Genomic DNA, 22,157 nt, shown 5'->3' with positions numbered 1-22,157 from the left:
GATTTTTCTAATTTGTGCCGAAAAACGAAGGTCTTCTCCAAACCATATCCCCAAGTTCTTAACTGGGGTACCCGCAGAGTTTGGTTGGGGAAAGTCAGGAGGACACAAAGATTTTCTAAATGCAGGGGGGAATTGGCCATGCAAGAGGACCTTCTGACTTATCCTCATTGCACTTCAGTTGAGCACGTGCAAGCCATTTAAACACCGATAAAAGACAACTCTGGGCCACTTTGGTCAACACATCAGAGTCTTTCCAGGTGAAAAGCAGCTGTGTGTCATCGGTGTAGGCTATTATCTTTGCTCCTAGTGCCTCTGCCAGAAAGATCAAGGGAATCAGATAAATATTAAAGAGCAGAGGGCTCAAAGTGGAGCCCTGCGGAACTCCAGTATCTACTTTGCTGGAAGCCGATAAAAATGGTGGCATCTAGACCAGCTGGGAGCGTTCTTCCAGAAAAGATTTCGGCCAGTTTCAAGCCAAACCGACGATGCCAATGTCTGAGAGCCGCGTGAGAAGTAGTTGGTGAGGCACGGTATCGAAGGAGGCAGAGAGATCGAGAAGCACCAAGGCTGCTCTGCCGCCCGCGTCCAGACATTTCTTTATCGACTCAGCTATTTTCACCAGAGCCGTCTCTGTGCTATATGATGTCTGGAAGCCAGATTGCGCCGGGTGTAAAACACCGGATGCTTCCACATAGCCTCGAGATAGCAGAAAACCGCGTTCTCGCAGACCTTGGACAAGGCCAGTAGGAGAGAAATGGGGCGATAGCTAGTGGATTTGAGCTGATCCGAGGAAGGCTTTTTTTAAAAGTGGCAAGAGCTTAGCCTGGTTTCAAGTCAGAGGATCAGTGGCAGTCTGTAAGGAAAGATTAATAATCGAGGTACCCTCAGGATAGACCACCTTGGCCACCGCCACCAAAACTCTGGCTGGGAAGGGATCAGTAGGGGAACCCAATTAGAGAGAACCAAGAATTTGGTATTTCCCACAGCTAAGATTATGAAATTGTAAAACCTGTAGTCTCAAACCCATGTCAGCAGTGTCTTTTAGGATGGCACGTGTCATACTGTTGTGAGAAAGACAAGACAGACTCATCAGTGTCTCTTACAAACTTCGGGCATCTTAAACCAATAGCAGCATGTCAATATGTGGAGTACTTCTAGCTTGGTACTATGCGCTGAAAGAGAACTGTTACTTCACTAAGTGGAGGATTAGTTTTGTTGCAGATGGAACCGATCATCACTTGAAATCTGTGGTTAAAATATCAACAAATGTTTGCTGGGTCCATGCAGGTCATCCCATGCATACTTGGTGCAACACAGTGTTAGAAACCAAGTGGGTGCTCCTCTGTTTCTCAACATGTAATTCAGCTCTCTGTGATAACGATAACAATATTCATTGGTGCCACGTTGGCATGCCATCAAATTAATTACATTTTTTCTCAGGTTTTCATCTTTTCCTTGAACTTTGTCAATGAATTCCCTTGCTGTCATATTAAGCAAATTAATTCTGGTCCTGAGAATGAAGTTTACAGCATAAAATAGGCCTGACAAGTCGCTCTAAAATACAAGATGAAATATATAGGGAATACACTGCCAAAATCTTGGTTCCTCTGGGTATACTAGTTGATCTGTACTTAGCTGCTGGTATCTGTACAAACCGGTCATCATATCTACCACCTACTTAAGTAGAAAACAGATGTGGAAAATACTGAGTCTCTGAGTGGGTTAGTCAGTGGGTGTATTAGTGTCTCTGTCAGTGGGTGTCTCAATCACTGAGTAGGCTTCAGGCTGGGTGAGTAAGTGTCTAAGTGGGTGTGTGAGTGGGAGTCTGAGTCTCTGAGTGGGTCTGTGACTGGGTGCATCAGTCTCTGAGTGGGTCTGTCAGTGGGTATATCAGTGTCTGATTAGGCTTCTGAGTTTGTACATAAGTGAATCTGCCAGTGAATGCACAAATCACTAAGTGAGTCTCTAAATGAGTGTGTGACTCTCTTAACGGGTCTGTGAGTGTGTTTTTGATTGTTGAGATCGGACTGTCAGTGGATGTATGCCTCTCTGAATTAGTCTATCACTGGGTGTATCAGTGTCTGTGAGTGGGTGTGTGCATGTGTAAGTAAAGATGAGGGTGGATGTGCGTGTATTTATATATATATTGCACAATTGATTATCAGGCGGTTAACATTTTATCTTGTAGCAGCCCACATGGGCAGTATCTCTACATGCATCATCCGATCATTTGATACTTTGGTACAATACGAATTGCGGCTTGTACTATGTATACTGCAGTACTTGTTAACAAATAATGGTGATAATGAATTTTCCCGACAAGTACATAACTTGCATGGCGACAGTTTTAAATTGTAATATGAACAGTTAAAACTACTTATAGGCTTTTAAATGTTTTTAAACTTGTTGTACTATCAATAAGTTTATTTATTTATTTATTTATTAGCCATGCCATGAATTCCAACATTGTAAATCTAATGATTGTTGATATTTGCCTTTGTGCGACCTATGCATTTATGCAGTTATTGTACTACTATATTGTATTACGTCAGAAAGTAGAGTATGTCTTCGCTTTCTATCACATGTGATGACCTGTATTGCACTTTAAAAGGGGTGGTCATCCCCCGTGACGTTTGTCATGTGATCAAGGCTATCTCTAGCCGAAACGCGTCATGGCGGATTGGTGCTGGGCTGAAACTTAAATAAATTCATTTGCACCACGTTTGGGTCTTGCCTGTTCCTGACTGATAGTGTGGCTGACTGCGCTGCGCCGTACTGGGAACTACACGTACCTCGCACCACCCCAGAAAAACGTGCATGGGGCCCTTATTTCCGAAAATTTCGGAGATGGATGGCGCAGCTGGCTCTTCATTGTGAGGCAGAATTACAACCCTGGGACCCACTGGAGGGAAAGAATTGGTCCATGCCATGGTTTAAAAAGCACAAAACCACCGAAGGCAAAGAGCAGGAGGTGAAAGACCACAAGTTCCAGCATGCATATAAATGTAAGTGACCGGACTGAACCGGAAAAGGCACACCTGAAGCCTATAAATCATTGAAATGCAAGGAACTGTGTAATCCTGAAACGTTGGTGCCTTTTAAAAACTGCCTCTGAGGAAAGAGCACGTTTGCTCTGAAACGCGTAAGGCAGATGGACGGAAATAACCAGAGCAGTATTTCTACCTTGTGAAATAAAAAGAGTTGTTACTCACCAGCTGGAGGAGTGCGCCTCTGAATTGCATGGGCATCTTGGAATAATATATATATATATATATATATATATATATATATATATATATATATATATATATATATATATATATATATATATATATATATATATATATATATATATATATAATATATATTTTTTTTCACAAATATTCGATCACAAAATCCGAGCAACATTATAGGGAGGCATGCTGGTGGCCGTCAATATCGTGTGTGGGGTAAAATAATAAATTTTGGACACATACTTTGTGTTAATAAAACCCAAATTTGTCAAACAATGCGTCAGAGTACCTCACTGGCCCCTATATGAACTTCTTCACAAATTCTCAGCCCTGGGAACCTTTCCTAAATCTAGTACATATACTTTCTGTATATGTTGCGACCAGCCAATCACACCATTCCTTTTGGCACACATATTTGCGATTAATCACAGAATCATCGCGAAATATCCGTGGACAGAGGTATTACTAACTATATTTTCCTAAATTTCTCAATACCTACTGAATGGATTTACAACAAATAGCAAAAAGCACAGTATATGTCCTACCTTTCTGTTAAATTTCTGTCCAGCGATTCATGACAATGCTTGTCTAAAGGGCCTATGGGAATTAACATGAAAAAATACACTTTTTGTGACACCCATTTTCTTAGCCCTTGCTTGACAGATCTCTCCAAGACTTTCCATGCACAACAAGACCTAACTTGACACTTTGTTTGGACAAATTTTATTAACATTCGTCAACCGGCTACAAAATTATAGGCCAGTTAAAAAATGCTTTTGCTATGGGAAATATATGTATAGATACCCAATTGAAGATCAGATGGAGTCCTTTTGCCTTAGGCTCATGGAATGGCATAACAATGCCTTCTGCATCAAGAGAAGAACAACTATTTAAAAAATCACACATCCAATCATGCCTACAATTTACTATTTGCCAAAAGTACACAAAGACATGGTCAACCTGCCTGGTAGGCCCATAGTCAGTTCTATAGGTGCACTTTTAGAAAACACATCGAGATTTATCACAATATTACTTTTCCACTATGTAAAATGTCTTATTTCCTATTTAAGGGATTTGCAAGACTTCTTCAGTAGATGAGGTACCATGGAAGTCAAATTATCATATGGCAACTGTAGATGTTGTGTCATTATATACCTAAATAAAACATTTAGATAAGATTGAAATGCCTAAATAATTCTTGCATACTCGTTCAATCTCTTTGGTGGAACATTCAAAAATGTTATTAGATATGATTGACTTCTTCCTTCATCATAATTTTTTTTATTCAATGACAAATATTTTTTACAAGTTCAAGGAACGGGAATGGGTACATCAGCAGATCCAAGAACCAAAAACAAATTAAACTTTCAATTTACCTTTGACATTCAGGACAAAGAGATACATTTTCTAGACATCACAATTTACATCTAAGAAGAGCAAATGTGCACCGATATTTATAGGAAACACACGAGCACAAACAGCATATTTAATGCCAATAGTGTGCATCCCCTTTCACTTCAATTGAATTTCTGAGGATATGACGATGTTGCTGTGAGGAATCCGATTTTAAAGAACAGCCTAATGAGATGTTCAAAAGATTCCAAGTGAGGGGACACCCAGAAATGATTTTAAATTATACTTTAAAAAGAGCAGGGCTAAAAAACGGGAAACATTATTGAGAACCAAAGAGAAAGATGAAAAAGCAAAGAATGAAAATCTGATCATTAGGTATATTGCAGACTGCAATACATCAAGTAGAAAAGTGAGGAACTTACTAAAGGATAATTGGATGATTCTGCAAATGGATGAAGGTCTGAGGGACATACTCCCAGAAATATCAAATATTACCTACAGAAAAACCTTGACGCATGAGAGATATTTTAACTTGCAGTTACAGGAAACCGGTGAATGAGCTATCCCGAGAGCAAAAAGAGCAAGGACCGGAGGACGCCGCTTTTCAATAAATGCGGGTCAGCTATGGAACTCCCTCCCAACATCAATGAGGAAAGAACCTAGCTTGACCAGATTCCGAAAATCTCTGAAAACGTTCTTTTTCCCCCAGAATGACTAACATCTCTGGATGTGGTTCAGAGGAGGTCTGTCTATGTGTACACGTAGCGCTGGGACGCTCAAGGGCAGCCATGCGCTGTAGAAATTCTTTTTCATTCATTTCATTTCAACAAACATGACTACTTGACTTCTGATGCAACAACACGCTTCTTTAAACGTGCCCAATGTAAAGCCTGTAGACATGGTCAAAACAAAACAGAATATGAGACTATATATGGAAGGAAAAATAAATTACAGGAGAGAATAACATCTGAACCAGAATCAGTAATATATGTTTTGGATATACCTATGGATTGAAATAAGTGGGCAGCACAATCAATAAATTAAATCTCTATATATTACAACATTTGAGAGTTAAAAAAATTGAGATTTTCAATATGACATGGCCAAACATATTTGGGAAACACATGATGTAGGAATGGAAAATATGAAGTATTATGGTATCAACAACTTTATGAAATGACCAAAAGGAGGACATTCAGAATAGCAAATACACTGAGAAGAATCCTGATGGGTACAGAGATTATAAGCTGCCTGAACACGGATGGCGAACTGTATATTTATCCTTAGAGAATGCCGTTTTCTGTGTTCCTTTGTACTTCACAGCAACCAGCAGGATGGTTGTTATGTGCCAATAGAACATATCTGTCACCTGTCACATGAAACTTTTTTTTTCTCTTCTTTTGTTTTCTTTTTTAAAAAACTTCTTACTTTCCTCTTCTTTTAGAATTGGGGAACTAGTACTGTGTAATCAATAATTACATTTTAGTACACAATGAGATAGTTATAATCAATTTACTGTGTGAAACCCTTGCATGGATTGGGAGAGCTTATAATTCATATTGAAGATGCGTTTTTACATTAAGACATGTGCAATATCATGTGCAACATTTTATCTTTTCTTCTTTTTGATTTGGGAAATGAGGATTGTATGCAATAGTAATGAATGTTTTGTATATAATGAAAGAATTATAACTATGAATTGGTACTTTACAGTTAACTTAAAATTTGTGTACTTTTTGCACCTTTTGCACAGATTGGAGAGATTATAGTTTACATTGAATATACACTTTAATAATGAGATATGTGCAATACTGTGTGCCACCTGTTGAACGGACTGGATTTTTTTAAATGTAAACTTTATCTCAGAGACTCATATCTTCATTTTAATGCATTTTAACATATGTGTACTGTATTCATCTTTTGAACAAATTAGAAAAGCTTACTGTTTTAAATGAAGCTGCACTTTAATATAGAATAGGATACCTTGATATCCATGCACTGCATGCATTCTTTTGAACCAACCAGAAGTACTTATGGTTTACAATGAGGATGCCCTTTAATATGGAGATAATTTAAGAATATATGCAACTCTTTGCACAAACTGGAGAAAATCTGGATCCTTAAGGAATATCCACTTTAATACCCATAATGAATCACACAGAATCAAATTTTGTATAAGTCTCTTGTATAAGTCTCTCTCGTATATGAGCCATAATAGGAACACACATGGCCCCTTTAAATCTTCACCTCTTGTGTTAAAACCTAGACTGCAGTGTCAACATTATCGGCGCCATCTTGCCCCCTTTTCGAGCCCATTCATGCGCGTAAGCGGCGGCCATTTTAAATACCATGGCCTCTCTGCCCATCGCCGATAGCCAGCGCGTCTCTCTCTCTCTCTCCTGACCTCGCAAGCATCCCCCGCACGCTGACAGCCCCCGCTCTCACATACCTTGGGCCATAAACCCCTCTTCAGCACGACTCTGCCTCGGAACCCCATCCTGTTCCCATTCATTCCTTTCATGATCCCGGGTCCTTCAATAAAAAACCCTTTCCTCTGTGCCCGTTTGTCTTACTCGTTCCCAAGCCGCCACCTGGCCCTGCAGATACTGTTTATTGCCCCCCCCTATACAGTAGGAAGCTTCCCCCATCAAAGGATCCAATAGTTGATCAAAGCCCCCACCCCATGAGATCCGATCAACCACATACATTCCGTGAATCGGCGGAATGTCCAGCTGCGCGATAATCATCACCTGTTGTGACCGGGGTGGGGACTTCAACTGTAAATGTGTGTGGGAACGGGCCTGAAGCGGGGATTCCGAGGATGTCTTTCCGTACATCAAAGTATTGACAAAGATGTGTTTGATGCAATAAAACAATAAACTTGTGTATAAAGAGGCCAGGCCTCAGAGATGCGGTTAGAGCACCTCGAGAAGATACCCTGTTGTCTGATTTGATGTGTTCTGCTCCGTCGGAATAAAACTTCTGTTTCCTGCCTTCCAGTCTCCAGCGCCTGCCTCTTTGTTTGGTAACCTGAGTGGGTATAGAGGCGGTTAACGCCGGGCAACTCTGAAAAAGGTCATCGGCTCTACCTTTTTCCACAATTGGCGTCCCAAACGTGGGGCACATCAGCGACTCGTGGATCCAGTGGGAGAGGTCCTGACGACAGAGTGAACGACTGCAACGATCGGGAGAGCTCCTGTCCGATAGACCCTCGTCTGACAGCCGATCATCCGAACTTCACTGGTTCCGAACAGACCTCTCTCGAGTGATCTACGGTCCTGACTGGGAACCATAAGGAGTGCCGCGAAGATCACGAAGAATAGAGGACGATCGGGCGCTGGATTCGGAAGACAAGAAACTGTCCATGCGGTCCGGGTAAGGTTGTGTAAACACGACAAACTGCGAAATGATTGTTTGATTGTTTGGAAAATACTAGTATTACTCTTTTGTTGATTTGTTTGGAGATTCGCTGTCTGCAAACGGAGAAACAGCACGCTCTCCCTTTGCAAGCAGTGAAGGATAGCTAACGCAGACTTTTTTCCCCGTTGTAATCCGTCATGCCTATCTTCCTCCCACACTGGTTGATTGTTTGGCCCGAACTGTTGTTTGTGGATTGTTTTCTGTAGATTCTCTGTCTGCAAACAGGGAAGAACAGGTTCTCTCTTTGCAGGTAGTGAAAGGGTAGGTAACGCAGACTTTTGTCCCCGTTGTAACCCGTCTTGCCTACTTATTCTCCCCATTGATTGTTTGATTGACCGAACATTGACTGTTCGATATTGGTTCTTTTGAGGTATTCACCACCTGCAAACAATGAAGAATAGAAATATTCTGTCTAGTCTTTGCATGCAGTGATAAGATAGGTAGTGCAGACTTTTGTCCCCGTTATAATCCGTCATGCCTATCTTCTCCCCACTGATTGGTAGCCTGTTTAGCCCGGACCGCTTATTAGAGATGAACCATCCGGCTCCACTGGAAGGCACCCCTAATAAGGACATGTTCATGAAGCATGGATTGATCGCTATAGCTTATAGCAAGCTGTGGCATAAATATACGAAAAAGGATCGAGAAAGTCAGTGGCCACTGATAGGATCCTTCGATGAGGATAAAATAAGCGCGCTAGAAACAGCTCTTGGGAAACACAAGACAACACCCACTATGCTTGATAGTCTCGGCATGTGGAGCAAAGAAACCGAACAGCGTAAAAAGAGAAATGAGAGTAGGTTGGGAAAAGAGCTGCGAAAGGCAGCCCACCTAGCTGCTAAGAAATTAGAAGAAGAGATTAAGGAAAGAGAGGAAGCCAAACAGAAACTAGAGGTAGAAACATCAAGCCAGTGTCCGGTTAGAACACCCTCTATGCTCTATCCTGAATTGCCCTTGAAACAGCGAGCCAATGATGATCTTTTGTTAGGTCCTCCGATCATCTACATGCCCCCTCCATATGCCCCTTCCCAACCCTTAGCACAGCACCCGCTACCCCCAAGCACAGACGAGAGTAGTACCAGAGCTTCGGCCCCCATGGCCTCTGGGCCGGCCGAACCCCTTGTATTAGATACAGCACAAGCGACAGCGTTAGAAAACCCTGAGACCCGAAAGGCTGATTCCGCAAGAACAAACAGATTAAGCAAGGATGAGTGAGCAGGGATTGACAAGATAGTGAGGACATTGGTAGAAAGAAAAGAAAGTGAAGAGCACATCACGGATATGTTCAACTCGTATGCAGGGAGCCACAGACGACATTTTGCTGTACGACTATGTTATCATGTCTTGAATGCGTACGAGGACCGATATCGAGACAAAGGTCCCGAGAGCCTAACGACCCTGTACAGGAAGGTCGATATCGGGGATGAGGGCGAGTGTGATGTGACGGACCTCCTTACGCGTACGCTTGAGGTTTTCCGCCACCTCACTGAACAGGAATCGGAAGCTAAACCCACGACACCCATAGCGACCGAACCACAAACTGAGCAAGCTAGCACCATGATGACAATAGGAGAGGCTGCCCCCTACTGGGTTCCTCCACGAGGTCAAGGAACACACGATGACGTCAACCACCAAGATGCAAAAGGGAGGGTAGTGTACAACTGGGTCTACCAGCCATGGGATCGGCAAGAGATTCTGACATTTCGGAAATCTTTGCCTGATTTACATAAAAACCCCACTGCCTTCTATACTGAATTAGGTACAGCCCTAAGTTTAACGATTATGACCCTGGCTGACATCGACTTGTTTTTCGGGTTATGTCTACCAGCTGATGTGTGGAAGCAAATCCGGAAAGTCGACCACCTTGAGCTGTTCGGACATACCTGGTCACAACTCGATGGCATAGATAAACAACGAGAGCCTGGACAGAAGCCTATGAAACCCATTTTAGACCTCCCAGATAAAATTGTACAGAAATTGAAAACCCTGATTCCAGAAAAGAAAGTGGACTGGTCGATAGTAACGGCTTGTCATCAGAAACCCCAGGAAGATGTATCGGACTACTTCTCCCGGTTTGAAACGGTGTTCTCCGATTACAGCGGCCAGGACATGACCACTGCAACCGGACACCACTTGTTAGTCCAGAATTATGTTAAGGGTTTGTCACCGGAGGTCTCCCAGAAACTGCAGGCCAGCGAGAGTAGTTGGGCGGCCTCCAAACCTGCGGCTATCCTTCAGATGGCCCAATATTACGAACACCAGAAAAATGAAAACGATATAGCAACAGAGAAAAAGAAGAAAGACTTAAAAGAGAGGGTGATGATTGCACAACTGCAAGGGGTGACTATAGGACGAGAGCAATACAAAGGAAACTATCAGACAAATGCCCCTAGGAACGTACCTCCTAAAGACCGCACCTCGACACCCCACATTGGACGTACAGACATTAGCGAGGACCAGTGTGCCTTCTGTAAAGGATTCGGCCATTGGAAATCCCAGTGTCCGGTCTTGTTGGAGATAATCAGAAATAGAGACCCCAAGGACGTAGCAGGTGGACCGAGAAATAGGGGACAGCAACGAGGGCCCGCAAATGACACGACTAACGATAAATCACACAGACCAAATACATTTGACCGACCCAGACAGAATCAGTACCAACAGTCCGACTGTGATGATGCCGACGACTTCGCATAGGACTGCCAAGGGCAAGGGAGGGATCCAGTCGAGCTCTATGTTGACCAGCAAGGTCCTTATGTCACTGCTAAGGTCCTGGGTACAAAGTCTCCATTTCTGGTAGACACTGGCGCAACACGTAGTGCGTTATCTAAACGACTGATTCCAAGGGCACCCTTGTCTGGCTCACTTGTGACATCGATAGGTTTCGATGGGACGCCCTCCACTAACCCTTTGTCCACCCCAATCTTCTTTGACTTAGAAAACAATACCACTGACACGACGTTTTTGCTCTCCGCCAATACTCCTGACGCCATTATGGGACTTGACTTACTGAAGCACTTCCGAGCGACTATTAGATGTTCCCAAGACGGAGTTCGAGTTTTCCTGTACGACAAACCCATTCTGCTTAGACATTGCCCTTCCCGACTCATGTTTTCTATCAATGACACTGACACGTCCCTGCTTGACACTCTGCCTCCGTATCTGTGGGCCAAGACAGATTCGGACGTAGGACGCATGATGATTGACCCAGTGCACATCACTGTTCGACCGGACGCAATACTCCCAAAGCTTCCACAATATCAGATATCGCCCGAGGGCGAGAAGGCATTGGTAAAGATTATTCAGTCACTGATAGACGCAGGAGTGGTAGAGGAAGTGGTTAGCAACGTTTGCAACAGCCCTATCTTGCCCATCATCAAGAAACAAGGAGAGGGAGATGAGAAAGCATACCGCTTCATCATTGACCTTCGAGAGATCAACAAAGTGGTTGTACCCCAGTACCCCGTGGTCTCAGACATCACCACTATCCTGACTTTGATTCCTTCTACTGCCACCACCTTCACTGTCATTGACCTCAAAAACGCATTTTTCTCTATCCCCATCCACCCAGACAGCCGATATCTCTTTGGCTTCACCCTAAAAGCCCGCTCATATAGATTCTGTCGAGCACCCCAGGGCTACACAGAAAGCCCCAGCATCTACAGCCAGGCCCTCAAGAGACCACTGGATCAGGTCCAGTTACCCGATGGAGTGGTGTTAATACAGTACGTCGATGACATCCTTTTGGCGGCCGACACCACTCCACTAACGGTCACAGCCCCAATTCAACTCCTGCACTTCCTTGTGGAAAATGGCCACAAGGTCTCCAAGAAGAAGTTGCAATTCTGCCAACCCCAGGTCACCTACTTAGGCCACCTTGTGTCCAAAGACTGAAAGAAACTTACCCCCGACCGGATCCAAACCATCCTTGAAACCCCTGTCCCTAAGACTCAGAAACAGGTCCGCTCCCTACTAGGCCTCACCTCCTTCTGATGGCAGTGGTTGCCAAACTTCAGCCTCATTGTGAAACCACTGCTATCTCTGCTAGCTAAAGATGTCCCTTTCCCCCTCCCTTGGACCCCTGAATGCCAATCCTCCTTCACAGAGCTACGAGATGCCCTTTGTTCAGCCCCTGTTCTAGGCACCCCCGATTACACAAAGCCCTTCTCCCTCTACACTCACGAAAGGGAGGGATGTGCTTTATCTGTCCTGACCCAGTCCATTGGCCCAAAGCAACGACCGTGCGCTTACTACTCTGCCACTCTTGACCCCGTAGCCAGAGCCTTACCTGCCTGCCTTCGAGCTGTAGCTGCCGCTGCTATCTCTATCCGACAGAGTGAGGGGATCGTGCTCTCGAATTCCCTCACGGTACTAGTACCCCATGCAGTTGACAATCTCCTGAACCAAACCAAGACGCAACACCTGACGAGTGCACGACTGACTGGATACGAACTGACTCTGCTCGCACCCCACATCACCCTGAAAAGATGCACCACACTGAACCCAGCAACTTTACTGCCCCTACCGGAAAACGACCCCAGCGTGCCCCCTGTACATGACTGTGTGACCCTCACGGACGAACAGACTAGAAGTAGGGTTGACCTCAGAGACACAGCTTTTCCTGACCCTGACGGAGAACTGTGGGTGGATGGCTCTTGCATCAAACTCGCTGATGGCACCACTTCAGCTGCCTATGCAGTCACCACGGCCCGAACTGTAGTAGAGACAGCCCGCATTACACAACGATCTCCACAGGCAGCGGAACTGATTGCCCTGACACGAGCATGCATCCTAGCAGCAGGAACCACAGCAAACATTTACACCGACAGCCAGTATGCCTTCGGGGTGGTTCACCATTTTGGGCTCCTTTGAAAGGAAAGGGGGTTCTTGACCTCACACAGCACTCCCATCTTACATGGAGATCTAGTTTCCGCCTTGATCGAAGCTGTCCTTCTCCCCAAAAGTAAGCATGGGCGAATTTTGCGAATCTCGCGTTCGCGAATTTTGCGGATTTGTGAACTCGCAATTCGCAAAATCTGCGAATTCTCGCGAATTTGCGGATTTTTTTTTGTGTTCGCGCGGGTTTCTGCCAGTTCGCGAGGGTTTTGTACAATTTCGCAAACGCGAACTTACCTGTCGGCTCGCAAGTTTTGCGAACTTGTTGTTTCTACGTGTCCAGCCTGTTTGGGACACTCTTCTTCATCACTGCCACTCTCTGTCACCACTGCCACTCTCTGACTACTCATGTCACCCTCTGGCCCACCCATGCCACCCTCTGTTTCATCACAGCACCCTCTGGTTGTCCAGTCAGTGTACATTATTGTGGCAAAGCAAAGCACACCTTCCCTGCCTCAAGTGACCTGAATTCATTTGGGGCTGATTAATGTGTCACAGAATATTTTTTTAGCTGGCACCTGCTTCCTTAGTGCTTCCTGATTAGTGATCTTTTGCACTTGCTAAGTGCTTTCATTGTTGCAAAATTAGTTACAACACCTGCCCTGCCACAACTGACAATAATGAATTAGGGGCTGATTAATGGATTTGAACTTCCAGCCTGGCTCCTGCTTGTCTCCCTTAGCTGTAATTCAGGACCTTTGTGGCATATGTGTAACTATTCTGAGGTTCAGAGCAGGGTCACATAATAGTTGCAAGTAGGCAACTGAACTCTGGAGGGGCCCCTCAGGAAGCACTACAGGAAATGGCTACTAATGATGAGCCTGAACTTTTGAACCTGGTAAGTAGTTTCAGTTTTGCTAAGATCGTATTTCTGCAATTTAGCGCTTATTCGCGGGGTGCGAAGTTGTACTGGGAAGCCGCGAACTCACGCGAACAGTGCGAGCAAAATCCGCTGCTCGCGGATTTGCGGATTTTGCGGGAGATTCGCGAATCTCGCGGATTGCGAATTTACCGAAAATCCGCAAAATCCGCGAGCGAAACGGATTTTCCACTCATGCTTACCCAAAAGACTTGCGGTCATCAAATGCCAGGCACACAAGAAAGTGACAGACATTATTGGACAGGGAAACGCTCTAGCCGACATCACTGCTCGAACCACAGCTGAAAATAGGACGACGACACGCATGTACGTGACCAGGTCACAAGCAGAGAAGTGGACCGACGCTAGGGACACTATTAGGGACATTCAAATGGCTAGCACTCAACACGAATTAACTGAATGGGCACGGGTGGGACTGAAAGACGACGAAGGCTGCTGGCTGACAAAAGACACGAACAAATGGTTGCTACCTGACTCATACCTGATTCCCATACTGACTATGGCACACTCCCCTGCTCATAAAGGATCAACCCCCATGATTGAACTTGTCTCCAGAGTTTGGCACAACGACAAAATCACAGACTCCGCCAAACGTCTGGTCCAACAATGCCTGATATGCCTACAACATAACCCCGGTAAAGGAACTGTGGTACCCCGGGGAGGGTTTGGGGTTCCCAATCATCTGTTTGAAGTCCTGCAGATGGACTACATCTAACTAGACAGATGCCAAGGCCTGAAATATGTACTTGTTGTGGTGTGTGCATTCAGCAAATGGGTGGAGGCATACCCAACCCGTGATAACACTGCTATGGCCACTGCAAAGGTACTGTTAAAAGAATTTTTCCCTCGCTACGGCCTTTGTCGAATTTTATGGAGCGACAATGGCCCCCATTTTGTAGCCGAAGTTATCCAGCTCATTTTAATGGGGCTGGGTATCAAGCAAAAGTTCCACGCAGTCTTCCACCCCCAATCTGCTGGACTTGTTGAGCGACACAATGCCACCCTAAAACTGAAACTAGCCAAGATAGTGGCTACCACAGGACTGAAATGGCCAGACGCTCTCCCACTGGCATTGCTATCGATGCGTTCCACCCCCACCAAACACCACTTGGCACCTTACGAGGTCGTTTTCGGCCGACCCATGAGCGTCTGGTCTGCACCAAAACCGACTTCCATTCATGACGTCCCGGACGTCCTAATGTCTGATTACTTGTATAAATTGACTGAAACTCTGTCTGTCATTCACCAACAGGTGCTGCATGCCATCCCTGACGCTTCCAGGGGTCCCGGACACAACTTGCAACCCGGGGATTTTATCCTCATAAAGAATTTCCAGCGCGCCAAGAGTCTGGAACCCCGGTGGACGGGCCCCTGGCAAGTCCTACTTGCCACCCGGACAGCTCTTCGAGTGGAAGGAAAGCGGACCTGGGTGCATGCGCACCATTGTAAGAAGATTCCCCCGACTCTGATGACAACCGAAGATGTGGCCACCCAGGAAGAGCTCCTGAACAAAGACCGACCATCGCTGGATTGCTACCCAGACACAGAGACACTTGAACTTACAAAGATTCCTGACCCTACCGTGCCATCCAAAGAAGGGTATAACCTGCGTTGAAAGGAGAGAGTTTCGGCTAAGCAGACCGTTGATTAAGTCATAATTCTCAGATCGGTGGCCTAACACAACAAGGGCTGTCAGGAGAGAAAGCCAGACGAGGTCTTTGCTTCTGCCCGCTACCGAGCTCCCTTGACGGTGATGGAAGCGCCCGATAAGAAGGTGATGGAAGCGCCCGATAAGAAGGTGATGGAAGCAACCGGACACCCGAAAATCCAATACAGGAACCCAAAGACAGACAGAATCCATAGTTCAAAGACAATTGCACTTTTCATCACAATCCTCTTCTGCCTTCTCTTCATGACCACGCTCTGGATTGTGGAAGAAAATGCACCTGCTCACGAAACATTCCTGACCACTGCACAGCCTACCACCATGAAGGAACATTATCTGATCTCGCTCTCTCCTCAACTCAGAGAAAGGCGAAAGGAGTTTTGGAACAACTCCTTTGTGCAGCTGCTGCACCAGCACAATCTTGCCACCAATGCCCCCAACTGCTGGATCTGTGGGTTGCTACCCCATGCCACTGGACATTCGATACCTTTCATCCCTTCACCTTTCTCAATTCACGGCTCCTGCCTTGCTTGGCTGATCCTCCTGCAAGAAAGCTATAAGGACAATGCCACCTCCAGCAAAACCATGACACATTTCTTTCATGAGGTCTGGCGAAACAAAACAAAGACACATTTCTGCCCGCAGACCTCCAACGACTCTATCCACATGGACATCCCTGCTAAAGAACGAATTGAAATGCAGGTGTTCAACAATCCAACCAGACCCACCTTCTCCTACCTACGGAAACGAACAGCTGCCACTCTGACTGTGGCTCTATCTGTCATCAACGTCACAGGCCATATGTGCATAGAAGGGCTTGGGACACAGCTGGTAGGCCGTAGTGCTTGCCGTTTCACCAGAACTTTGGACTCTACCGATCCACCTTCCTTTGTATCCTCTCCAAATATGTACTTTGTTTGCGGCACAAAGGCTTACACCTGGCTCCCCAAAGGCTGAGGGGGCACTTGTTTTATCTCCTTCATCCTTCCTCCGACCTATGTGGCTCCAGCGAATCACCATAGACAAAAACGAGCCAAGGACATTGAACAAGCCGACTCAACAGGAGCACAGTTCCTCGATGCTATGAAGGGACTTGTTCCACTCTGGGTCCCGATGGCAAACAGCCGTGCCATCCGACATCTGACTCAGGCAGTCGAGACAACAATGAACATCACAGCTGGTATCCTTGCAAACAACACAGCCGAGCTTCAAGCGGTCTGCCTGGTGGCTCTCCAGAACCGCCTTGTTCTAGATGTGGTTCTAGCGGACCGTGGTGGAGCATGCCGCATTATTGGGTCCAGCTGCTGTACATATATACCGGACAATTCACCCTCAGTGTACAAGGCCATCAAACACCTCCACAGACTCTCCCCAGAAGTCCACCAGGAGGAGGAAGAATGGTCGCTTGGTGGATGGTTCTGGAGTACTGTTAAGAACTGGGGCTGGAGACTGTTTACCATTATCCTGATTCCTGTAGTTGTAATATGTGGGTTATGCTTGGGAATTCAATGCCTGCCGCCTCTGTGTTCATTATGTGCGAATTGTATTTGCCCTATGACTGTGGACTTTGGGAAGGAACGCATGGGAGCATTATATGATGCCGAGGTTAGGAATTTAATGAAGATTGACATTGAGTAGACAAGCTGGCTAGATATGTTGAAAAGGGAGGACTGTTAAAACCTAGACTGCAGTGTCAACATTATCGGCGTCATCTTGCCCCCTTTTCAAGCCCATTCATGCGCGTAAGCGGCAGCCATTTTAAATACCATGGCCTCTCTGCCCATCGCCGATAGCCAGCGCGTCTCTCTCTCTCTCTCCTGACCTCGCAAGCATCCCCCGCACACTGACAGCCCCCGCTCTCACATACCTTGGGCCATAAACCCCTCTTCAGCACGACTCTGCCTCGGAACCCCATCCTGTTCCCAGCGCGACACCTCCCTTCATTCCTTTCATGATCCCGGGTCCTTCGATAAAACCCCCTTTCCTCTGTGCCCGTTTGTCTTACTTGTTCCCAAGCCGCCACCTGGCCCTGAGGATACGGTTTATTGCCCCCCCTCTATACAGTAGGAAGCTTCCCCCATCAAAGGATCCACGAGTTGATCAAAGCCCCCACCCCATGAGATCTGATCAACCACATACATTCCGTGAATCGGCGGAATGTCCAGCTGCGCGATAATCATCACCTGTTGTGACCGGGGTGGGGACTTCAACTGTAAATGTGTGTGGGAACGGGCCTGAAGCGGGGATTCCGAGGATGTCTTTCCATACATCAAAGTATTGACAAAGATGTGTTTGATGCAATAAAACAATAAACTTGTGTATAAAGAGGCCAGGCCTCAGAGATGCGGTTAGAGCACCTCGAGAAGATACCCTGTTGTCTGATTTGATGTGTTCTGCTCCGTCGGAATAAAACTTCTGTTTCCTGCCTTCCAGTCTCCAGCGCCTGCCTCTTTGTTTGGTAGGTGGGTATAGAGGCGGTTCTCGCCGGGCAACTCTGAAAAAGGTCATCGGCTCTACCTTTTTCCACACTTGTATTCCCTTTTTCTTTCTCTCCTTTTATCTTTATCTTGTTGTATTGTTCTTCTGTCCTTTAACATAATCAGACTTATTGACTTTTTTATATTTTCCTCTCGCATTCTTCTATTTAAGACACTTTTGTTTTGATCTTATGCTCTGATCTGTGAGGGACATTTGTACTTTACATTTAATAAAAGCAGAGCAAAATTATACAATTGTACTTTACTGAGATTGAGAATTGTAATCCAATTGCAATCTTGATTGAATGGGTAAAATCACAACTACATCAATACAAATGGACCTTATTGTCATGTGTATATATATATTGTTATTCACTGAAAAAAACATAGGTTTCACACCAGTTATAGTTAGGAATTAGCATTTAAAAAACCTAGTAAATTCACTGAAAAAACCACAGGTGTATATAGAAGGTGGAATTACTGAATTGGTTGTTGTAACTGGTATGGGTTTCTCCACTTTTTTGAAAATGTTAGTTTCTATTTTTTAATATGTGTTTCAAGGGTTACTTTACAGTGAAAGGAGGTCTGTCACTCTGTCACAAGGATGGTGTCATCAGTGATGTCATGAGTGATGTCACTGACCATGTCATGAGTGATGTAATCTGTGACGTCATCAGCAGTGCATTGCAGGCGCGCAAGTTATAGTGAGTCCAACTAACTATAACATGGAATTTCAATGGTTTTATGTCAGTAAAAATTCCAGCTAACTATAACTGGTGTGAAACCTATGTTTGTTTCAGTGAATTTACTAGGTTTTTTTAAATGCTAATTCCTAATTATAATTGGTGTGAAACCTATGTTTTTTTCAGTGAATTTCAAAGGTTTTTTAAATGCTAATTCCTAACTATATATAGGGCCTCAAACCTATTTTTTTTCAGTGAATTTCAAATTTCAAATCTCTATTAGGTATGAAATGTAATATTTTTTATAACGAATTTGATATTTTATAATTATAATATATATATATATATTTTTTTTATTATTTGTTTGCCCCGGTGCACTCGCCGGTAAGCGCAGTGCTATGGGGCGCCCTGGGGCGCGTACCGGTGAGCGTCCCATTAGCGCTATTTCCGCTAACGAAAACAACATTGTGACGTATCGCGTAGCCGCGTGATGCGTCATATGACGCACAGCGTAAGCGCACCCGGAAGCACGCATGCGCATACGATCGCAAAACATTCTGACGCGCTAACGCTACGCGCCCCAGGGCGCGCCCCGGGTCGCGTAGCGTAAGCGCGTCGGGTCATGTGACCTGAAAATAACACTTTTCATTGGTTCATAACACTTTTGGTTTCAAAATGATGAAAGCCCTGCTCATGTGACTTGAAAATAACACTTTTCATTGGTTCACAACACTTTTGGTTTCCAAATGATAAAAGCCCTGGTCATGTGACTTGAAAATAACACTTCTCATTGGTCCAGAACAGTTTTTTTTTCCAAATGATGAAAGCCCCCTCCTTTTTTCTTTATTCTGACTTTGTCCTTTGACTGAGGAAGACCAGTTTGGAGATCTGTCTCTAATATATTCTACTTAAAAATGGCTACATTAGCAGCAGCTGGAGCATCTGCCCCACCACCACCACCACCACCATCAAAAAGACCACCAGAAGATCACATTGGTGGTCCAGAAGAAGAGGAGGAGGAGGAGGAAGATGAGGAAGGCTCAAGGCAGTTCCTGCAAGAAGTTCATCAGCCCTACAAACCACAAGAGCACTTAGAATGGCAGTTCTACAAAATCCCAAGGGGTTTAAAAAAAGTCAACGCTGCGAAGGTGACTTGTTTGTGATGCTGAGCTGTCCAGGGGGAACCCTAACAAAAAATATTCCTTCGGGAATCATACCATGATTCGGCACATGATCCGTTGGCACCCAATCAACTATTCTGCTGCAGAGGTAAGGGACCTCTGCAGTAAGCTACCCCCATCATCATCTAGACCCTCAACATCAAAAGAACCAACTCCATCGGGTTCAGAGGCAACAGAGACAATGCCTATCATACAACCCAAATTTAACGATTTTAAAATCATGTGCAAATATTGTGGTAAGTTAATTTGCTATGGTGAGCAAAGTGTTAAACTTATCATCTGTGCTGGGGATAACCATAAGTGCCCGAAAAAACACTAATTTTTTGCAGAATTTTTTTTTGCTCCACTTGAGCCATTTACAATTCCCGGTTTTTTGTTTGTTTTTTGATGTCATGAGTGATGTCACTGACCATGTCATGAGTGATGTAATATGTGACGTCATCAGCAGTGCATTGCACACGCAAGTTATAGTGAGTCCAACTAACTATAACGTGGAATTTCATTGGTTTTATATCAGTAAAATTTCCAGCTAACTATAACTGGTTTTGTCAGTGAATTTAATAGGTTTTTTAAATGCTAATTCCTAACTATAACTGGTGTGAAACCTATGGTTTTTTCAGTGAATTTCAAAGGTTTTTTAAATGCTAATTCCTAACTATAACTGGTGTGAAACCTGTGGTTTTTTCAGTGAATTTCAAAGGTTTTTTTAATGCTAATTCCTAACTATATAAGACCTGAAAGCCCACCAGGAATCTCCAGTATGCGCCAGGGGACTGCATTGCAGAGAGGTGTAATGAAGCCACAACCCTTTTTACACCTCTCTGCAACGCAGCCCCCGTGCATGTTTGAAGAGGGGAAACTAATTCCCCTTGCATACTGGGGGCCCCTGGGGGCCAATTAGCCCACCTGGAACCTCCAGTATGCGCCTGGGGCTGCATTGCAGAGGTGTAATGAGACTATGCCCCTTGTTACACCTCTCTGCAACGCAGCCCACTGCCGCGTTTGCAGAGGGGGAACTAATTCCCCTTGCATACTGGGGGTCCCTGGGGTCAACTAGTCCACCAGGAGCCTCCAGTATGCGCGAGGGAGCTGCATTGCAGAGAAGTGTAATGAGGCCACACCCTTGTTACACCTCTCTGCAATGCAGGCCACTGGCGCCTTTGCAGAGGGGGGACTAATTCCCCTTGCATACTGGGGGTCCCTGGATCATATCTGCCCAAACACCGATATTCCGAACGATTGTAAATGACTTTTCTTGAGAAACATTTGGATTTGGATTATCATGTCCTATACTTTGGAATTTTTGAAAGACTGACTTTGAGGATGCTATAAATTACTCAAGTCTGCCCGAATTGTGTGGGTAAAATTGATACCTAGTCACTTTTAATAAGAATATACTTATGTCTCGTCTAACATTTGGAAGAAATATCTAGTTATATGACAACGGGATACCGACATAACTTGAAGGAAATAAGAACGCCCTGAAGAAGTTCTGTTGTACAGAACGAAACGTTTCGGCTGGCTGTGGTACATAAACTTAAGGAAAATAAAAGCATTTGAATATACACCAAGATTCAGCGCTTCAATAAGTACTCTAAGTGATATGATTTGATTGGACTCATTGTGAAAGTGGTGCTGTGCCAAACTTTGGAATATTCTCCACTACTCTCTACTACTTACTCTCTCCCACTCTCTACTACTCACTCTCTACTGCTCTCTACTACTCACTCTACTACTTACTCTCTACTACTCAGTCTCTACTACTCACTCTCTACTACTCTCTACTACTCACTCTACTATTCACTCTACTACTCTCTACTATTCACTCTGCTACTCTCTCTACTGCTCTCTACTACTCTCTACTACTCACTCTCTACTCTCTATTACTCACTCTCTACTCTCTACCTCTCTACCTCTCTACCTCTACACCTCTACCTCTCTACCTCTCTCTACACGCACACATATAGACATATATGCATATATATATGTGCATATGCATTTATATATATGTATGTGTATATATAAAAAAAACAACTAAACATTTTTTTTTCTAATCAGCTACTTTTAAAACTGTCATTCTTTTTCCCCATGGTACACTCCCCGGTACGCTTACCGGTGCGCGTACCGGGCGCTCACCCCGCGAAAATCAAAATTTTTTTTAATTTTTTTTTTGCCCCGTGGGGCCCTTTTATGGCCCCCACATCAATTCTAGGGGGTCAAGGGGGGTCTACTCTGCCCCCTTATGGTCATTTCCCCCTTTGTTTTGGCCACCTCTTGTGTCTCGATCCTACCGAGACACAAGATGGCGGCCGCTCCGGACTGTTTAGAATGTTTACAGACACCCCAGAGCCAATCAGCTTTCAGCGCGCAA

The sequence above is a fragment of the Lissotriton vulgaris genome, chromosome 4_1 (genome assembly GCF_964263255.1).
Source record: "Lissotriton vulgaris chromosome 4_1, aLisVul1.2, whole genome shotgun sequence".
NCBI classification, from domain to species: Eukaryota; Metazoa; Chordata; class Amphibia; order Caudata; family Salamandridae; genus Lissotriton; species Lissotriton vulgaris.
This window is presented reverse-complemented; position numbering follows the sequence as displayed.